This window comes from Corapipo altera, unplaced genomic scaffold (assembly GCF_003945725.1).
Source record: "Corapipo altera isolate COAL_440 unplaced genomic scaffold, ASM394572v1 1b, whole genome shotgun sequence".
NCBI classification, from domain to species: domain Eukaryota; kingdom Metazoa; phylum Chordata; class Aves; order Passeriformes; family Pipridae; genus Corapipo; species Corapipo altera.
This window is the reverse complement of record NW_020884881.1, coordinates 13,319,194-13,341,567: the sequence shown is the minus strand read 5'-3', so window position 1 is coordinate 13,341,567 and position 22,374 is coordinate 13,319,194. Positions and strand designations below refer to the sequence as shown.

The 22,374-nt window shown below is 37.0% G+C and overlaps 1 protein-coding gene and 1 long non-coding RNA gene across 4 annotated transcripts in view; one reads left to right on the top strand and one right to left on the bottom strand.

Annotated features, from left to right (window-relative positions):
* Positions 1–22,374, top strand: part of CACNA2D1 (calcium voltage-gated channel auxiliary subunit alpha2delta 1) — a 383,720-nt gene that overhangs the window by 119,427 nt on the left and 241,919 nt on the right. The window lies entirely within an intron of this gene.
* LOC113945434 lies at positions 124–9,918 on the bottom strand. The gene is made up of 3 exons (XR_003527085.1): positions 9,872–9,918; positions 8,438–8,493; positions 124–194 (listed from the first exon to the last, which is right to left on the bottom strand). It is a non-coding gene; the product is annotated as an uncharacterized LOC113945434 (long non-coding RNA).

The window sequence follows — 22,374 nt, the reverse complement described above, 5'->3', positions numbered from 1 at the left end:
ATCCAAACTGACATAAGGAAAATATCTCAGAAGTAAAATGTGTTCACCTGGGAAGTAATTGCCTCAAGGATGGTTAAGATTTACTATTTCTGTGTATTTTATTTTCCCCACGTACCTGTGTCAGCTGCTGGACACAACTGCTGAGTTCTCATGAGCTGTTGTTACTGGCAGGGGATGGATCTGGGCCCACTTCCCTACAAGAGAGAACAGCAAAAGTGCCTTCAGCTGTAAAGACATGAGCAAACGATCCAGACTATTAATGAGGATGCTATTTTTCTTTATTTTTCTTTTTTTTGGCAATATGAAGCCTCAAAGTAAAGCTATTTGAATTTATTGCATCAGCTTCAAATTATAAGTGTTGTAATTTTTTTTCATCTTCTTTTCTAACACTGAGGATCTGGTAACTTTACTACATTTTACCCTGAATGAGGCAGGTATATCAAAGTACTAGATGTGGTAAAAGACTGCTTTGCCTCAAGTACGCCTTTGTAGTATTCAATTTTGCTCTTCCTTTTGAATAATCACTTTTATTGGAAAGAAGCAGGAAAATCCTTTTTTTTTTTCAAGCTTGTTGAAATTAGAAATAAATGGTTCAGAAGAAAACCACCAGTGTTTCTTTAATTCCAGAGCAATTTCAGGATGATGGATATTTTTGCAGGAAATATTTCTTAATTAGTATCTTCTATTGGTGATGGCCTCATCAGCCACTGTAGTGAATGTAGTGACTCTTTTTAATTTGTCTGTGTGTTTCAGTTCAATAAATTTTCTTGTTAAGTTTTCATGGTGAATGTTTGTGGGAAGGATTGATGTAATTTAAAGATAAAATTCCTGCTTTAGATAGGTAGAATAAATTCGCAGATCAAAACAGCAGCTATTACTCACTACCTTCTAGGTTTTTAAAATAAAATTACTTTTTCTTTGCCATCATATGCTCCCTGAAGCCTATAAATTGTTTTCTAACCTTTCTAAGTTGTAATTACTATATCAAGAATGAGAACTCTGGAGACCTTTATTTGTATAGACACTCAACAACTGAGCCTCAGCAACGTGTAGTACCAGTAGAAGGATAATTTCTGAGATTCTTTATATTTCTGAGATACTTTAATTGATTCAACATTCTCATCAACTTAATCACTTTCACATAATCACAGTCACAAAATGGTTGGGGTTGGGAGAGGTTTGGGAAGGGCGTATGAAGATCATCCAGTCCAACTCCTGCTAAAGTAGGTTCACCCAGAGCACTTTGCACAGGGTTGTGTCCAGGTGGGTTTTTAATATCTCCAGAAAAAAAGACTCCACAACCTCTCTGGGCAGCTTGTCACCCTAAGAGTAAAGAAGTTTTTCCTATGTTTAGGTTGAACTTCCTGTGTTTCAGTTTGTGCCCTTTGCCCCTTGTCCTGTTGTAACCTGTGGCACTTCTGAAGAGTCTTGACACCCAGTCCTAAGACACCTATATATGCACTGATCAGATCCCCTCTGTCTCTTTGCCAGGCTGAACAAGCCCAGTTCCCTCAGCCTTTGCTCATAGGAGAGATTCTTCAGTCCTCTGATCAGCTTCATAGTCCTCTGCTGGACCCTCTACTTTCTTCTTTTTGTGATTCATAAAAATGAACAAATTGACTTGGTGAACCTAATACCAGTTCTCCAGTCATCCAGAAATGGAGATCATGATCCTGCATTCAGTTACTGAACGTGCACTAGAAGCAGATGAGCAGCCTGAAGTTAACCGTTACCCTATGTACAATATCTGCAATTTAAAGGTTTTACTTCACACTGGATCTAGTGTGGTGTTTTGGAGTCAATATGGCCCAATATAAATGTGTTCCTCCAGGAGAAAAAGATGAAGTGGAGAGTAGGAACTGTGTCCAGAAAAGGAGGGTCTCCACAAAGGTTGTAGAAGTTAAGGCAGTTTAACATCTGCTAGTTTGATAAAATATACAACACTGGTATATATAACACAAGAAATATTTGCAAATTTCAGGCAGTATATAAATATGGGACTAAGGTATGGGAAACTTCTACATTATATGTTAAAATAGTGGTTTATGTACTGTATATGCATGATTTTTTTTTTATTAAAACAAAAAAAAAATGTGGTGGAAGATAATTGAAAGAGTGCAGAAAGTGGTAAATAAATGAACAACAAGCTTCTAAAGCTGTGATGTTAAGGAGGATTCTACACATACTTCTGCTTCCCAACTTCTGATAATGCTTTCTTTTCCTTACTGAGCTTCATGTACGGGGAGGTCCTCCTTCGTCTCCCACTTTCTGGATGCTGGCAAGCTGCCAGTCGTGAGCAGTGAAAATGTGCATTTATGTGTCAGTCCAGGAAGAGGGAATGCTGCAGCATTACCATTCCAGCTAACAAAAGGTGTCTGCAGTGTGCAGTAGCTGTCTCCCCGCCTTTCCCCAGCCTCTTGCATTAGGTTTCTGGGCATGTCAGCTCTGAGACACTGTTGATGATACTTTGCATCCAGGTGTGTATTTCTCTCTTCATTTGCTCCCCTTCAACTCTTTTCAATCCTTTGCAGGACTTAAGTGGTCCCTTCTGGCTTCAAACTCTGTAGCACAGTAATGGAAAGGATTAGTATCAGTACAAAGTCTGTACAAAGTGCTTTGCCTTTTGTTTACACAAGCTGCCTGTTTATCAGCATTTCTAAATACTCCTGCCTAGCTGTAACTGTGGACACACAAAGCATCTCAGCACAGAAACTACTTGAAGTCGACTGAAATGAAATCTAACATGACAACAAACTCTTTACAATAGTCACTCTATCAGTTACTATAGTCACTATACCAGTTACTTCACTGCTGTGGAGTCATAGTGATATTCAGTGCAGGCACAGGGAGAAAAATATCTCTAGGAAAAGTTTATCAAATCTATCAGGAAAAGAAAGTTTGTATGTCAATAACAAAAGAGGCAGAAAAAACCAAATCACATTGTGGTATGTCCATAATATAATTAGCCTGTGATAATGGTAACACATTGACTTTATATTAGAAAAGCAGTCAGTGTTTTATTCTAAATTCAAAGCATTTGGAAATACCTTCTTTGCCTTTTCAATTTGTATTAATTTGCCTTTTTTTTTTCTTTAAAAACAAATACTTTGAGCTCACAGAAGTTAATAATCCAGAAAGTAGATGTTATACTTGTGATAACCCTTCATCACACTTATCCTAGCAAACATGATTTAATGCTTGAATAAGATGGCTTCCACCGATATGTAGTGGGTGCTATCAGAAATAGTATTGAGTGAGCATTAGAAGACATGACTTCTTCACAGTGGAAATTTCCATTTACTCCATTTCTAAATGTATAACTCTGGTATTAATACTTATGAATACTTAAAAGATTCTCATTTTGCCAAGGAAATACTATATTTAAACAAAACTGTTACTTAGGACAGGGAATATCTGTTGTCTCCTAACTCTGCGAAGGTTGCTTATATGGTTTTCATAGTGAATAGTGTTATTACATTTTTAAAAAACACATCTGTCGCAAACTGTCTAAGCTAGATCAGAGACAAAATGTGTTACATATTACAAGCCCAGTTCTTTCATGAGAACAAGAGGTTTTAATCTGCAAATGCAGCATAATACCTGTTCCCAGGCCAATTTCTCCTTTGCTCACTAAGGCAAACGGTGTAAATTGCTTTAAATAGGCAGTGGAATTGAAGTGACAAGAGTAATTTATACTACCTGAGGTTCTGTTCCCTCCTTTAAAAGATGAGACACTGTTACAGTCCTTGCAGACTGGTCTAATTGGGCAGGCTTGAGGGATGCTTAGGAAGTTTCCCTGGGTCCTGCAGCTCATTTTGCAGAGTGTGAGGGCAGAGTTCTGCAGGACAGCGCAGGTACCAGCTTACTTTCACCATGGTTTCCATAGCTAATTCCATTCTGGACTTCATGCAGGGTTCAGACTGGTTTAGTTTCTACCCTCATATTATTAAATGTTGAATGTCCTCTTTGCACTCACAAGTATCTTTAGTGCTCAGAAGTGTGTGAACAGTTTGAGATATAGCAGTATCTACCTCACATTCTTTTTATAGATAATGTTCACTGGTCCTGAAACATGTTCAGTTTGTACAAACTGCTGCTAACAATGTTTCATCCATGAACTATGCTTGTAGCAAACTATACCTCACTCTCAAATATGAGATACCACAATGCAAAAAGAATGCAAGTTTATGTTGTTTTATATCACTCTCACTATTCAAGCACATATTTTAGAGCAATGCCAATTTTTCTACTGCAGAATTTTTAGTTGGGGGATGAACTGTGCACCAGGAAATTAAAAAAAAAAATAAATTATTATTCCTTTTTTTTCTTGAAAGAGGAGCAGTGATGTGTTGCTTGATCACTCTTTCCTTCAGTGTCTTTCCCAGTAAATTACATAGTTTCCCTTGCATGCCACATGCATCATTAAACATTCTGTATATCTCCAATGCTTCTTCATCCTAACGTGAAGGAAGCCAGTAATAAGATTAATCTTTGTCACTAACAATTACTTGCATGGCTATAAGGGAGGAACATTATAGGTATACACGCCCAACAGAATTCAAAGGATAAGCTGAGTGCTATTGAATTAAGGGCATCTATCAGTATACTCAGTTTTCTTATATCTCTTCATGTATTCCTGCAATGATGTTATATTCAGGATTTTAAATGATAATCCAGGGATCCAAACAATTGGTAGTTAACCATCTGCACTTGATAGAAACAATAATAGCAAAGAAAAGCCAGACCTGGAACGATGGCTGTATAATCACTACAAGGGTCTTCTTAGATTACATTTTTTCACAGCCTTAGCAGTGTCTGTGTGGAATCAATGCTTTCTGTTCTGAGCTACCCCTAACTCTTAACTAGAACTGTGAGTTAGAGGAAGTAGCTGGTTGGGCTTGTCTGAGAACATCAGGATGTAATTGATCTTGTAAACAAGTACACCCTCTTTGTATGGTTGTACTCGAGGAGGAGGAGTTAGCATTCCTGGGTTGTGGAAACACATGCTGGAGGAGTATAACTACCATGGAGACATTTTCCTTGCAATTCTGTTCTTCTGTGCTGCTGAATCCTTCCAGTTGTATGACCTCTATGTGGTCTGTGTTGGTGACAGCCCACACTGCTTGAAAAACGTGAAATAGTTTAAAGAGGCAAGTGCTGTTCAGGGTGAGCAGGGGGATGTATTCTGGATTCCTTTTTCTTGCATTGCATTTACTTCTTTGTAAGTAGTATCCAAGAACGATGTAGGTACACATGAGCAACACATGGTGCCACTCATATGTTAGCAATCAATTAGCTGTTTTACTTCATTATGTGTTCCTAGGCATTAAAAAAGAATTAGAGCTTTGGCAGACAAATAAGTAGTGAATACTTTATAGTAACCTAGATAGGCAAGGGAAATGCTAATAAGCATTTTACCTCTCTGCTCTCTTTCTGCATGGCTGATTTATCATTTAATACAGCACATTGCTATGCAGCTATCCTTTCTTTTCATGTTCCTGGATTCCACCTAATAAACTCTGCCTTTTGAGCTGGGCTTGTTAACACAAGCAGTGCGTAGCATTAATAGCTGCCAGTGTGTTCAGTTCATCCCTTAGCTTGGGCATGGCTGTTATGGACAGCATCTATTCTGCATTTGAGCCATGTTCTCTGAATGAAGGTCCCACAGCCCAGAAAAACAGATCTGAAAATAAAAACAGCTTCCTGATTCTTGACTAGCCAGTGTCAAAGCTCCAGGTGCCAGAGATGCAATTTTCAGTCCTCCTGATAAACCAAGGTGCTAAAACAGTGCAAGGTGTTGTCCTCAGCTTTTAGGGCTGAGTAGAGAGGGGTTCTCCAGTTCTTAAGTTTATGTTAAATTTAGGAATTCTCTAGGGTAAAAAATGAGGTAAAATATTATGTGTAAAAATGAGCATGTGGGGTTTATTTTCCCTTACGTTCAAACTCCAAGGTAGCCAGCTGATAAGGAAGTTCGAGCAAAACCAGTGAGATTTATGTCTCTCAAGTATATTGTTTGTTTACTTGGTGAAATAGTTTGAGAATGTATGTATAAAACCTTTTTTTATTATTTAAGTACCTCATTTGTCATTTACAGCCAAGAACTAATGCTAAAGGGAGTTTACTAGATTTCAGAAAAACACCCTAATTTTGTCTATTTTCTGTTAAGAAAAACAGCTTGAAAAGGAAAGATACAAAGTGAAATGATAGGACACTGTCCACAAAAGTGCACGGTGTGAGTTTTCTCTCATGCTGACAAAAGATGGATCTTGGCTTCATGTTCTGTGTAAGTGCTTAACTCCTAGTACCAAGCAATGCTGACTGTTTAGAAGGATTGGGAAGGATACCACTGTGCCTTTCCCCAGGCCTGGACTTACTTGTTAGAGATCCACTGGGCATGTAAATGGGTTAAAATACTTTCAAGGACAATGAGGAATTATTTAGTGTCTGGATTTTACTAGGGTTTACAAGTAAAGTCAGTGTCAAGCTACTTACCATTGCCAAAAGCAAGGTATTTCCTAGTATGTCCAGAAGCTAAACTTGAAGAGCATCTTGATTTCATATGTCTCCAAAAGCAAAGTGGCAACAAAAAATAGATTTCAGGAGACTGAGGCTTCATTTCAGTACTTTGCTGGGTACTCCCCTTTTCATTGACTCTGTTTACTTCTCTATTAAATTTGACTATTATTATCTACGTCATGAAGGGTTTCCAAGCCCAAAGTAATTAAATCTGAAAAGTGTGTTGAGACATTCAGATGGAAAGTGCTATCTAACTGCACTGGTATAATTATACACTGCATCCAAGTACCAAAGGAAAGTGGAACACGAAAGAACAGCTAAATTTATCCTAGCAAATGGGTTCAGCAGTTCAGCATTCAGATTTAGATCAGTAGAGCAGCCTCACTGCTGTTTAAAGCCACGTAATCAACTAATTTTGGCTGATGTACTATCAGTTGAAGTGCCTTTTAATATGTGTTGGTTTAGTTCTTAATTAAGAGGAGTTTTAGCATACAATTAACATACAGTTTTGTTTTAAAAATGTTTTCTGGATAAAATATTTATTGTTTGATTTTAATTCTTAAGTATTTTTCTTCTAATGTTTACAATGCGTACATAGATCACAGCATTGATAAAGTATGTGTAGGATATTGAGAGGAACAATTTTGCACAAATTTTTCACACTGCAAATGAAAACTTGGAAAAAAAAGTCCATGTGATGAAGTGGCTAACTGGGCTACAGGTACAATATTTAATCCCTTAGCCTTTTTCACCACCAAGGTATAAAACAAATGCCAGTGTAATCTGCCAGTAATGTCTGTTGGCTTGTAAAACAACTAATGTGTTACTCCCCAAATTCTGATAGGAGTGCCTGTGTAAATTAAGATTTCATATCTCACAGTCCTGCATTTGCAATGAACTGTGTTAGCAGATGGACATGTTGCTCATGTTTTTCATGATACCTTAACTTAAAGGTCTAGTAGCTTTTACAACTGTTTCACTTTTTCTTTTTTTTCTTTTTTTTTTTAAGTACAGGAATCCCTTTAGTAAAAGAGATAATATAGGTATGTATCTGGAATTTATCCTAATGTTGCAGGTGTGCTGCAGCACTGTGCACGTGGCAGTTCTGCAGAGAACTTTTGACTTAAAAACAATTATAAAAGCAACCACCCAACCCTGTCCACAGAAACACATCCAGTTGCAAATTTTCAGTTAGGGTCAATTGAGCTAACTGTATTGCCAGCAGATGATAATTTATACAAAATGATTTTGCAATTGGCTCAATTAGTTAAAAATATGAATATCATGTTTTTCCAACTCTTTTTCACAGCGGAAGCAGGCAGAAGGTCTGTCCTTAGCTGGTGGCTCTGGGTCTTGTTGGGTGCTGGGTAATAATGCAGAGAGCTTTGCCAGATACTTCAGCCAAGTCAGTGTCTAGCATGGGAAAGAAATGAAGTAATGTGCACAAACGGTGCTGCCCAGGACGCTGTCCTGCTGTGGGCTTACAGGGGTAAAATCATCCCAATGTGCAACATTAAACTCACTGTGTTCTCAGTGCTACTGCTTAAAATGCATATACTCTTTATTGCTTGATGTGATTATTAAAATACTATAAATTTAATAACAGTAAGAGTATAATTCATACATTGATGATGTTCGGAATTCTTATAATGGTCTTAAATCCCAATGGGACTAGTGTATTTGGGTGATGTAGTGGTTGTTAAGTTTTAAGTGCTAAAATAAATGCTGCAATTACTGCTGAGTAATGAAAGGGATGACTGGATAAGTTTTACTCTATCAGTGGTCTGTAGAGTGCTCTATGCTTGTTGTATGAGGGATAAACACAGAAAAGTGCTACTGCTGCTTATTCATGACGCAGAAATCAAAACTTTCTTTTCCTACCAGATGCAGGGAAATCAGGGATAAATCTTGAAATGCTTACCTAAAAATTGATGTCAAGTAAAATCTCCACTGAGACTCCAATAGTAATAAAATCTCCTAGAGAAGAGAAAAATTCACAAAAGATGAGTAATAAAATTGAAACTAAAATTATCATAGGATTTTTAAGTTGGTGTTCCTTAATGGAATTGATACTTGAGGATTTTCAGTTTTATATATAAAAAAGGAAATAATTCTAAATTTTATTTTCACTCATAGTATCATTCATGTAATAAGTTATATTATCATTCTATATTAAAAGTTAATGTATAAAATTGAAAATTACGTTTTTCTTTTCAAGATAAAGGCATTACAGCTGAATTGTTCTGTTTGAGGGAAAAGTTCTAACTGACACTATTTATTTGAGCAACTTGCAAACCATATTTCAATTACAGCACATTGTTATGTGTAATTAATATGTATTTAAAAAATCAAATACATAGCAATGATTTGGCTTGATTTCACTGCTTATGGAGTGAATGTGTGCATATATGATACTTTGCTAATGTTACTGTCCACATTTTCGTGTTTATTTTTCTATTAGAGATTTTCTTAGCCATTTGAATAGCTTCATTTCTGATCTTTGTTTCTCCCTCTCCAGTAGAAGTTTCCAGGCTGTTTCTACATTTCCCTCCAGTGTCAGAGCTGGCCCTCTTCTGGCTGTGACATTGTGAGGATGGGGGGCTTTGGCCACAGATTTTCATAGACAGAACTTCAAGGATTGGACACTTTCCACTAGACCAGGTTGCTCAGAGCCCCATCCAGACTGGCCTTGAACACATCCAGGGATGAGTCACCCACAACATCTGAGCAGCCTGTTTCGGTGTCTCACCAGCTTCACAGTGATGTTTTGCTGAAACACCCTGCGCCAGAGGTGTTATTTTAGCTTTAAACACTGCTTAACGCAGAAATTTTGGGCTGAGGGAACACTAAGAGACTTTATGGTTCATTTCGGTTCCATCAGTGAGAGAAAAGATGGCAACGCCGCTCCTCGGCACAGGGGCGTGCCGGGGCAGGGACAGGGCATGGACATTAAGTTCTTGCTCTGGTCTGGCTCTGGGTTGGTGGTCACTATTTTTATTATCACCACCATCATCACTATTTTATTATAATTATAATTATAATTATAATTATAATTATAATTATATTTACTTCTTGCTATTTCCTGTTCTGTTTTTGTGGGGTTTAGGCTGTTTTCCGGCCCGGCAGCGGCGCTGCCCGCGGGCTGTGCCGGCAGGTGGCGCTGGCGGAGCGCGGGCGGCGCCGGCCCCACGCTGCCCGTCCCATGGATCCCCATCCCTTGCTTTGCTTCCCAGAGCTGCGTTCCCGGAGTGAACGAGTCCTCTGCACCAAGGGCAGTTCAGAAATTAAATGTAGGGGCTTTCCCTGGAGGAGCAGCCGGTGCGAGGCGCCGGTCCCCGGTGCGTTCGGTACCCACCGGCCTCTGCCAAGAGCGCTGGAGCCCGAAGGATCCCTGGCTGCGGTTGCTGCACGCGTTATCGTAAAATGAAGGCGTTTGCCCAGCTGCATAAAATATCAGATCGTGATGTACAAGGGAATAATAAACCAGTGTCATTGGGGACAACGGGAAGTTGTCTCAGGGCACTGCTCGAGTCTGGCTTTCGTCGAGGTTTGGACTTTTGTTTTGTTTTGTTTTGTTGGGAAGAAGGAAGTTTGATTTCAGGCATTGAAACTGAGCCGATTGTCAGTCACCCACAGAAAGTTTGAACAAATTTCAGGTTTGCAGTAAACACATGAGTCTGTGAATCATCAGTGGTAGCTGGTGAATGGTAGTGGAATGTGCAGCTATGAATAATGCAACCTGGATACAAAATGTAGAGGGGAATAATAATTAAAAGGCTGTTGTCAAAGGTCTACAAAACTCCTGTAAGAATCCTGCGGAAGAAATGACAATTCAATGTAGTAAAGATCAAAGCAGTGGGAGGAGAACTAGGAAAAGATATTATCAGAGAAACTGAGAAAAAAAAGTATTCTCATGAGACCCTTTGTGCTGAAAGTGGTGTGTTTGAAAGATGAAGTCTGAAGATGGTTCTTGAGATTGGCTAATAAGAGATTATTAAAAGAATTATTGTGAGCATATTGCAAGGACCAAATCTGATTACAGCTGTCTGGTCACCTCATTAATGAACTGTACTTAACACATATGATATATTTCTGAGCATCCAGAACCTTTAATGCTTCTTTCCTGCAGCCCACATCCTTCATAAATGTAGCAAGGTTAGACAAGGAGATATTTATTCATAAGTGTCAGAGACAGTTAGGAAACCAGAGAATTCTTAGGATGTTATTGCCAGTCACTGACCCTGAAAAGATTGACATATGATAACGCTGTGAGACAGCCAGGTTGGGAGTTACTCTGGTTTGAGGTCATGCCTCTCTGCTGGTGAGAGACAACTCTTACTCTAGCTTTGTCCTCCAGAGTGAGAGCCATTTCTTCCTCTGGGCTTTGATTTCTTTCTTTAGGTATGGATATGTATTTCCAGGTGTGAGCCTTTCTAGCAAAGAAATTTCTGAAACCACTACTTTGATCCAAAAGTATATTATGGAGAAAAAGCTATGAAGAGGGAACTCTTCAGAAAGTATATTTCTATTGTTTTATTTGACTACAACTTGAAAATCAGGACAGAATGCAATTGTTACCATTTCATAATTACCATGAAATTCCAAATTTTGTATTTCATCTACATATTTATGATCCACACTATGTGTGTGGTACAGCCATGGAATGATTGTTCAGCTCTTGAAATCATTTGTTTTCTGGTTCATGTAATAAGAGGTGTTTGACCTTCACTGTGAGTGAACTTCCAATCTAACTTCTCACATAAATTGAAAAAAAAAGGACTGTGTCTCAAAAATAAACCTGTTCCCGGGAAATTGGTAAAGAACTTGGAGTGGAAGGGTTTATATTTTAATGAGATGAGTCTGAAACGTTTAATTAATAATCACTTCTAAATCGTGTATTGGATAGGAAATTGTCCAAATAATATAAACAGATTTTACTTTGCATTTGAGATAGTCTATGCTTGATATGATGCAAAACTGGACTCAGTATTCTGCTGCTGAATCAATGATTGGTCTTATAAAGAAGTAATATGCAATGTAACAAATGGCAGGAAGGATAAAATTGGCAAAATCAGCATCTGTTATCTGTTATCTGATCTCATGATTTATAAAAACAAACAGCTAGTTAAGCCTTCAATAGAAATTTATGAAAACCCTACTAATTAACAGAGACACGTTGTGGTTTGAGGAGAATTTCTATCAATGATAGCACACTGTGTGTGAACCTCATAGACCAGAGCAACTCCTCTGTTGGTGGGAAATAGTGCATATAAATCAAGATCAGCAGAGAATCTTAAACCTTAAACCACAAGAAAATAAGTGTCCTGAAAGAGGAGATAACAGACAGAATGTTATCCAGAGGCCACTGGGGGTCTTATACAGAATATTGAGCATGCTGAGAGTTAATGAAAAATGCATATAGGCTGGCTGAAATACCAATTATTATCTTGTACGTATATTTACATTTCCTTCCCGCTCAGCAGTGCTATGAGTCTAAGGTGACTGAAGACTTCAGTGCAGTTCTGAAATAACCATTTTCTCGTTTCACCACAGAGATCTGACTAGTAAAGACAGGCAATTTAAACCATGGACATTGAAAAGGCCAATGAATTTTCCTGCACAAGCAGAGTCCCATTGCCGCAAAGTAGGCTCAGGTCATTGACTCTTCCCTCTTCCATACCACATCCTTTTTGATCTTCTTGAGTCCATAGCTGCTGGAAAAATACTTCTCTGCACACGTGCTGCCCTATACCTTTTAAGTTTCTGAGAACATTCGTGAGAAGGTCTCATACCACAAAGCAACATTTTATTTCAAAGGTATTTGCACTTGAGAAGAGGATAAAGGGTTGGTGGTGAGAATAATCAACTTGTGCAAAAAATTAAAGGATTCATTTTTCAGAAAAATAGTGATGCACAAATTACAGGATTTCATTGATCCCAAACTAAACATCACTGTGTAGCTTAGCATCATGTTCCTACTGTAGCTTTGCTAGTAATTTCTTTTCAGAATCTCTGATAAAATGCTGCACAAAACCAAGGAGAAGACAAAACAAAGACCAAAGAGTTAAATTTGGAATGTGAACTTAGCAGTGCTTAATGGGAAGGATCTGATGGCTTTTTGTTGTCCTGAATTTCTCCCATCAGTCTTGACTTTGAATTCATCTTTTTTTGGTCTGTGTCAAAGATCTTCAGTCAATAAAACAGGAGGCATTTATTGTTTTGCTGTTACTCATATTTTTCTCTTTCTTGTATTGGTCTTCATGCTTGTGGCAACGATTTATGAATGTTGAGGTCTAAATTTATTTATTTTATGTGACATCATGCTTATATATTGCTAGTTATTCTGTCCCTAGAAATGAGTCAAGGAGTCATGGTATAGGTCTTGTTTTACTGTCAGTGTATTTATTTTACTCACTCCCACCTGGGTGCACAGAAGAGCTGTGCTGAGAAAGAGCTGACCAGAGCTTTAGTTCTTCATTGTAAGACAGAATTTTCCCATGTCTCCCTAACTAAGGACGTCAGAGATTTTTTTCATCTGGGTTTTGTGTAGGTGGAATTTTGTGTGTGGGAAAGGTTTTGAGGCCATGAAACTACTTTTTGGCATACGTAATTTTTTATCAGAATTGGTTTATTATGTTTTGTGCTACTGAAGGGTGAATATACAGAGTATGTCTGTTTGATTGTCTCCATATCAAATGGTGTCCTGAAGCAGTCCCACATACCATCCCTGGACAACCTCTCTCCAAGGGTCAAAAGCAAATATGCCATAGAGGGTCTAAAACCAGGGCAGACATAGTGATACTTCCTCAAAATGCTCTCCTCTCCTCCAGCATTTTGCAATCCAGGAATTTCTCTGGTCACAGATGGTTTCAATTGTATTAATAACCCTTGGTAGATTTTCTTCCCATGTCTGGTCTGTTCTAAACAGATGTAAACTTTACACTCAGTAATCTGTGCAAATTCTGCAACCAATCTGGTATGTGAAGAAGCATCTCCTCTTTCTTTCAAAACATCCCACTTCAGGCTTGTAGTGAAGGAACCAGAGGTCAAACAGTCTCTGATCATCCTCTCAGTCCCAGTCATGTTTTTATAGGCTTCAATCATATGTTTAATCAGTGCTCTTTTCCAAGTCGATAACAATACACACTACATTAATTTGTAACAGCAGCCATAAAATTGTCTTCTGTAGTGTGACAGCTTACAATTGTTGACTTGGACTTTCCTTGGTTCCTGTTCATAAGCACAGCACTGATGCTAAAGCTCACTGAAGCGTCATGTGATGTTCAGTTCTAGTTTGAAACCAGGCTTGTGTGTATTTATGAAATCTGTTACATTTTGTCTGTAAGACATATTGTAAGTCATTTTAAAATTAAATTATAGCATAAGCTATGCAATCCATATTAAAATAAACAAGATGTTTCAGTAATAAATATCTATTAGAATTAGATCTGGGAGATTATTTGGGAGATGCTTAATGATAGAGTAGGTTTCTGGGGAAATGGGCAGATATGAAAATGAGACTTATTAAGCAGGACAAGTCCCTAAGCAGCTTCTCACTCAACGTGACTACTAATTCATGGGCTGAGTTGTAATTAACAGTCCAGGATTCTTCATCTGTTGTAAAGTGATGCTCCTCTGAATATGTCTTTGGATAACTTTACTAGTAATGATTAACTCTGAAAGTGCACAAGTGGGGAAAGAATAATGGCATAAAATTTGGATGGAAGTCAGCTGAAACTAAAAGCAACGATGCAGGGTTTTGAAAACTAATCCCTAGATTAATTACACTGTTTGGTTTAGTGGGGATGAGGGATACAGTTAAAGCATGTACTCCGCAGATCTCATCACAACTGTGTGAAGAATGAGGCTTCACCAGGGTTTAGTATTATGCTTCAGGACACAACCTGATGTAAAGACCAAAAGCTTACTGATTCTGTGGATTTCTCTACAGTTTCTTACTGTGCTTATCATTAGGTGCACTATGGTCTCTCCCTTACTTAAAACTTAATTGTAGCACAACCTTCCCAAAGGATGCACCAAGCCTGAACAGAGGAACAGGTGCTAAAAGTGCACTGGGTATTAGTGCTAAACATGTCCCTGATTAATATAAAATACTCATGGTGATCACCACAGTACATGCCACAAGATAAGTTTCCTATGTTTTGGGGTTATTTCCCATTTTTAGATATGATAGCCCAAAGATAGAAAAAGAGTTCTAGAAGGGTGATATCCCCAAGCACGCCTCTGGAAGTGGCAATAAGCCTGGCTACGAGTTTAGGATTCTCTCCCTACTATAGTGCTGTTGATGATGTTGTAATCTAAGGTTGACCATAATACTCTCAGGGAGTTGGATTTGTTGCATACAGTATGCTTGTCTGCTCCTTGGAAGCAGAAGGAAGTTTGAACTAAAAATAAGCTGTTACTGTCAGCAAAAGATCACTGCGTGAGCATTACAGAGCACCTAAGGAACGTTTAATGACTTGGCAATTCTAAGCTTGGTGTCATTGTCAAGGAGAATGGGAAAATTAATTTAATTGGGACAATCTTTAATTTAGAATTAAGTTTAATAGGCAATTTCTTGTCACTATGAGCATATGTTATTTACTGGATTTGTGTTTACAATGTTTTATCAACCTTACATCACCTGACCTTACTGAGAAGAAGTTAAATTTAAGTTCTATCTGCTTAGCTTAGATTTCTCTACCAGATTTATTAAGAAATAATTATAAAAGGCTGAAGAGTGAAAAGGCTAATTAAAAGTCAGCTTTTTTTTTGCCTTTTTTTTTTAATCAGCAAGAAATACAATTAATACTAATTAAGTTTGTTGTACTAATATGCCTTGGTCATGAAAATAACAACACGGAAAATTTTGTCTTCCATAAAGTGATTGAGCAACCATTATGACAGGCTGTGAAAAGCATCAAATACCAGAGGAAGTTTAGTAACAAATTAAAGAGACACTGGAATTTTTTAGTAGGAAAATAAAGAAATGGGAAAGAATAGCTTGGAGAAAAAGCGTGGACAAGAAATTTGATTTTTCAGAAAATTAAGAATCCTTCTTTTAATTTTTAATTATCATAGATAAATAGTGTGTCTGGTTTTGTCACATATGAATAAAAATCCTATGGTCACGGGGGAATTTTATTTATAATGAGTACTTTAGTTCCTAAGCCACGATACCAATTTATGCTTGGTTCTGTTAGCATAACATTTTATGTGTATCTGATTAAGCCTTTATTAAGCCTATTTTATGAGGCTTAATACATCTGCAGTGTGGGTTCTGCCCTGAATTGAGGCTGTAGTTGCAGCAGTTATCCTAATTTTCATGAGGTTAATTTCATTTGAGAAGTAGTATTGGCAAACCAATACATGTATGTTTAAATTGCATAAAGAAATGTTTCTAAAGCACTAAAAAAATCCCTTATGACAGAAATTAATACTTTTTCATCATAAATATAGCTCGTCATCATAGAAGTAGCATCAGTTGTTAAAAACTATCCTAGTTTGTGTAATGAAAAACTGGCAGATGTTACTCAGTCCATACCCTTATGATAGATGAAATTTAACTCTGGTCAACTAATATGAAGTTAAAAAGACAGAAAGAGTAAAAAACCTCATAAACCAACCCTTTCTTCCCTTTATGCAATAGAAGGCATGAAGGGTTTTTGCTTGCATGTTTCCATCTCTGTTTTCCTATGGGAGCCTATCTTTGGACTTTTCCCCACAGTATCATTGTCCTTGACACCTTTAAATCTCCGCATAGACAGGACCAGACCCCAGGCTTTTCTTTTAGGGGGCAAACTGAAGCACCAGGAGTTTACATGGTGTGATAAAGGTCACAGGCAGAATTTGGTGTTAATTTTAATTCCTGTGATGGTGCATGTTTGTTGTTAAAGAGATGCCTAAGGAAAATGAAGTGTGTTTTTATTAAAGCATTATTAGGATTGTATTAAGTATCTATGAACACAAGTGTCAACATTAGAGCATTTTTTGATATCTTTATAGAGGAATACTGAAAATTAATATTCTGAGTCCTATGTAGAAAAACTTGTGGTTTTTTTTAATTTAAAAAAGGATTAACAGTTCGTAAAATATGTTGCTAGCCACATAATCAAAATGTCCAATTTCTAACTACTTTTTTTTGTACGAGGTGATTTTTAATCTTACTCCAGTTCTTTGGGTGGGAGGAAGTCAGTATTAAAGTCTCCCTTTGTCCTCAAAGTCTACAAAAGTTGAATTAAAAAAAAAAAAATGCACAGAAAATTCCAAACCTGATTCTTTGACAGAGTTGCTTTACAACAGCTGCTCCACGGTTAACACAAACTAAAGTTACCAGTTTACACCTGTGGGAAAATTGTTTGTTCAGAGCTTTTCATTCTGTTCTTCTCTTGTATTGATGGAAAAATAAAAGTAAACTAGACAATAAAATCATGGAGGCAGTGGAACTCTATGTTACAGTGACTTTACAGGTACAGATGCTCACCCTAGTCTTCTTTACTTGATCATGTAGCCTGAAGGCCGAACAATATCATCCGTAGTAGTACGTTATCAAAGGCAGGGAGTCTGCTCTTTTGCTGTCAGCTGATCCCATAGATGGATTATTCATGCTAATTTGTTTTAAGGCATAAATATAAAATACAGGAAGAAAAACTTGATTGGCTTTCCACTTCATAATTTCCTCCACCATAAGGTTTGCTACCAAGATATCTATAAAATTAATGTAATACATGGAGCTCACATGTAGAATAAAGCATCTTTCTGCAAATTTCTGTACTGTTCAATGTTTCTGGGAAACAATTATTCAAAAGAATAATTTTATTGTAACCCTTGCTGTTAAAGCAACAATGCTATTTACTTTTCCCAAAACTGGCATACTGCCAATGGAACTATGTATAGATAAAAAAGGAAAACATGCATTGGAAACCTGTGTGGTGGATAAAACAGGTTTTGCTGAAAGCTACTTCATCTCCATGCTTCTTGAGTTCTGGAATAGTGTCATTACTTATCTAGGCTAATTTTCTCCCCTAGTATTTCAGTTTGGTATTTCATGCATCATAAACCATACTGCATGTTCCTGTAGTACTTACACCCTGTCTAGCTTAATTTCATGTTCAGAGTTATTCCCCTGTGTATTGCCAAGGTCTGGCTTTGAGTAGCTGTCTAATTGAAATATTTGCGTGTCAAACCATCTGTATGCATAACATTTATTTTTGGATCCTGCCCCCTCTCCTGGTCTATGAAAAATACAGATATGTGGAAGTCAACAGAGTATTGAACACAATATTTTAGTGTCGGTTGAGTCACTTGAAAATGGAAGAGTACATAGGCAGGTCAGAAGCTATTGCTGTCATGGCTTGATGTACCACACTATAGAATTTGCCAAGTGACAGTGCTGAAAAGGAAGGGTTCATAAGACTGAGGAAAAAAATGCACTCTTATGTAGATTTAACCTGGGCTATTGGAGAATATGGTTATAATCCTTATCTGAAATAAAGGATACTGAATAAAATTTTCATTGTGATAAAATTGGAAGTTATGTTTTTTTTCTAAAACTGTATCATTTTCCTGTAGCTGTCAGATGAATAGCTGTTGTAAAAACCAAAATGATTTTGGCTCTTGCAAGTATATGCTTAAAAAATCATTGATTTTATAAAAACAAGATATGGATTTACAAATTATTTGTACAGTTCATTCTGGCTTTCTTTACACATGTATTCCTCCTCTGTTTTTAAAACTGTTTTCCTTAATATCACTCTTTGCAGAAAAGAGGAATGTTTAATACAAAAAGTATGAAAACCTAAAAATGGTTTGCCCTGTGTTTTCTGTTGCTTTGTATTGCTTCTATTTTAAAGTGTGAAACACCAATTTATTAGGACTGGTGATCTACCTGACAGTCAGACTGAGGAAGGATTTCTTAGCTCTGACATTACACAGGCTTCAGTGTTTATGTAAATTTGATAAATATTACTGTTTTATATATCCCAGAGAGAATACTTCATTGGTTTCATATAACACATAGTTAATAGAGAAATTCAGTATATGATATATGGAGATCTATCTATATATATTTGATAGGCGATACCTTTGCCTATTAAATATTTTTCAACTTTGATCATACTAAAAAGCTTTAGACATTTAAAGTTATATTAGTCAAATACATCTTTACCTTTCTTAGAAACATGGAATAACTTAGTGTTTGAAAGGGAATTCTTGAGGATATCTGATCCTAACCTATTTTCCCTTAACCCAGGGGTTATGAGTATGAAATAGAGATATGGCTAAATAAAGAATTCAGTTTTTATTTTCAGGTGATTATCCTGTTTGAGCACTGTCCTGTCAGTCAGATTCCTAGTCCGTCATCAGGTGATAATGGATGAAGAATGATATTTAATGAAATTTAATTAGATAAATTTATTTAATTGATAGGAGATGTAGATGAAGCAGTGACTTGTTAAAATGGTTTACTTGCTGTCCCTGTGTCCCTTGTTATTATTGTATCAAGTTAGAAAATTTTGCATGGAAAGTCTCATCCAAGTATAATTACAATAGTCAGCTAAAGTATTTTAAGGTTTCTTTCAACTTTGTGCAGACTTGTTAGTTTAAAAGAATATTATTTACTACTCTCTAATGTTCAGATAACTGCTGCACAAGGATCTGCAATTAGTAGAAATAAAGAAAATCATCAAAGCTTTGAACTCAAATTTGGTTTTCCTTTTTTATTATTATCAGTTGCTCTTTTGTTGTGAAATGAGACATATTATGGATGATTGTATTTTGCGACACAGAATCATTAAATAATAACTTTTAGAGTGACTGGGAAAATCACATTGCCTAAATAATGCATCAGAACATCAAGTCCAAGGGCAGTGTGAAGTTAGATCTTTTGAGGTTAATATAGTAAGAGGTTTTTTATTATCTTTTATAACGCATTTGTTATTCCATCCCAAAATAGATCTAGACATATATATTTAAAAATAGCTTTTATTGCTAATGTTTATCTATTAGTGTACCTGTATTATGTTTACTTCATTAACAACCAATTTCTTTTTTCTTCAGTATCAATATCTCCATGTCTAAGAGAAGTGAAAAATCAGAGTGAAAGAAACCTAGGTTGTGGTAGAATCTTGTGATAGATTCCATTTCAATTCCAGAAATCAGAATTTTGCACCTGACAATCAGGCTTTACACCTGACATTGCTTTAGTGAGACAGAAAGAAGCTTCCAGAAGTGAATAATCAGATTATATCTATTTCTTGCTTTCCTTTATTAGTTCATCTACAATAGCGTACAATAAAAGTGTGCCCCCTTCCCATCAAAAAAGGCCTTGGCATGCAATCCTAATACAACCGAAATTAAGGGAATGTAAGTTAAAAAAATGGAAGATACAGAAATTTGTATGTGAGCATGTGATTGGTTAGTATTTTGTGTTAGTTGAGATATTTCTTTCAGGCTCAGTACAATTTTTGAATGTTTAGTGCTAGTCCAGGAAAATGTGGTTGTTTAAGCCTATGACTAGTGCTAGTCATGTCAACAGAACTAGTCATATTAGACAAATATGATTTTGGCTCTTGGTGTTTTTTTTTCCATCAACAGCCAGAGAACTTGGGGTGTGCGATAATTGTTTAGGCTGATGTGGTAACAGTGTCCCTCTCCCAGGTTACCCTCAAGTGGTACCTACATTTCATAAACACCTTTAATTGAATGCAATACCAATGCAACCACAAAGCTTTTAATTTCTGCCGTGTCCCCTAGGGATTCTGAATTTTCATTGTATATCTCTGATGTGGAAGTGGGTCTCATTTGTCATTGTAAATCTTGGTTAGTTTTGTCACACTGAGGATGCAGAACAGTGAGTAGAGCAGATGGCCTTGTGCTAAGAAAGTAGTAACAACATGATGGATGACAAGTTGCTCTGAGATGGAGACAGTTTCAGATCTATGTGAAATATTGTGTGCAAAAGTGTATTTAAAACCAGTTAGTGGCTACGAACATTTCCCTAATGCCATATACTTTGTCTTTTCAGAATTTAGATCATAGATGGGTATTTTCAGACTAAAATGTGATAAAATGAATGTGCTTTCAAAGATTCTGCTCACGCAGGGTTCTTTCTCTAATGTTTTTCTAAAAGAAAAAGGTGTAAAAATATAAAAGCATTATCAGTTTATTGGGGATTTTTCTACCTACCCCATTTATAGTTAATTTTTTTTGCAACTGCCCAATGCAATAATCCCTTGTGAATCTTTAATTCCTTTTTAATCTTTAATTCCTGCTGTACACTCTCCCCCCAAAACCCCAAAGACTTCTACGTTTGAAAAAGTCAAACTTTATGTGTGTAAATAGTGAAAAAATAATTCTTTTTTACAGTAGGACTAAAAAGGTTGTTAAACAGCTCTTGTCCTGCCTGTTTTGCCCCTACAGGCAAGTCCTTGCTTCCATGCTTTTTTGCAATTCCCTTGGCATCTCTTAGTGGTGTAGGATAGACTCTCTGGTAGTCCCTTCTGGTTCCTAAGAAGTATGTTTTGTCTCAGAGGCCTGACAGACTTCTCCCTGCTCTTCAGTGAAGTTTCTCAGTCTTTTCTGGAGCTTTCATGACCACTGTTTCTCTCTTGCCTGCTGCACATCTGCCATTGGAAGAGCGCTCACCTTGAGCACCTCTCCCCTCAAGCCTGCTCAGCCGATCCAGAAGAGATGGAGCAGTCTCCTTCCTTCCTCTCCAGAGGTTGCATCTCACCACATCTTATCAGAGGAGGTTAAGGCACAAACCCAAGAATTCACCGACAGAAGAAGGGGTTGTGTTGGAGTGCTTCTGGAGTTTGTTATGTTGAGGCAGCTGGAAAGCAGTGAGGTATTTGATTTGGGGATGGAAAGGATTGCTCTGAGGTCTGCAGAAGGTTCAGAGATTCAACCTTTCTCCATTTTTTTCCCTTTTTCTTTCCTGCAGCGTCTCAAAAATACTTACTTTTTGAGTAACCATAATTTTTTACAAAGCTGTGCAAATCTGATTGTGATTTTAGGTCCACCAGTGTACTTCAGTGGTGTCCAAAGAAAGCTGATAGTTTCAGCAGTGCAGAACCCAAGTAGGCAAAGTCTAACTCTAACTTGTTTTTATGCATACAGGGCAAGACCTGCAGATGATACCAAATGGTTCAGCTCTATTGACTTCAGTGGATGTCAGAGTCCATAAACTCCTAAGTTAAATCAATGGAGCCATAGTAGGTTATACACAGGGGAATTCACTCAGCGAGTTTAAATGTACTCAATAGCCTTTTACTGCTGAATGTTTAAACTTCCTGTGTGAATTTGTTACCAGATTCCTGCCTCATGCATTTTTCTAAAATGCTTACTAATACAAATGAGGATGCAGTGAGGTTATTGCAGAAATGGGGTTTATTTTCTGGTGCATGCTAACTGTCATGTGAATATTGGATCTGCAGTATTATATTTATGTAGATAAAAGCATTTTGTTGACTGAAACCAGCTCTAGAATAATTATGTTCTATTTATTTACTTTCTTTATTTCCAGTAGTACTGATTTTGCCCCAGATATAAAATAAGTAAATGCTCAAAATTGCCAGTGTACTATTTGCAAACCTTCTTTCTCCCCCCCTTCAGTTTGGTTACTCAGCTTTTTAAACTTTTCCTGCTTTTTAGTCTGTAGCATTGAGTTATATCTATCTATTCGTCCAACCTTCCTGGAATTCTTACTACCTCAATACTTCAGTGCTTACTGCTGAAGTTTTGTTCTTAACCTCTTTTGGCCTAATGAACTTTCTCTATCATTCACTTTGCTTTTCTTCTCTCTAACAGAAGTACTTTAGTCAGTTTGAGGTACAAGGAAATATAAAATCCTTTCCTTGA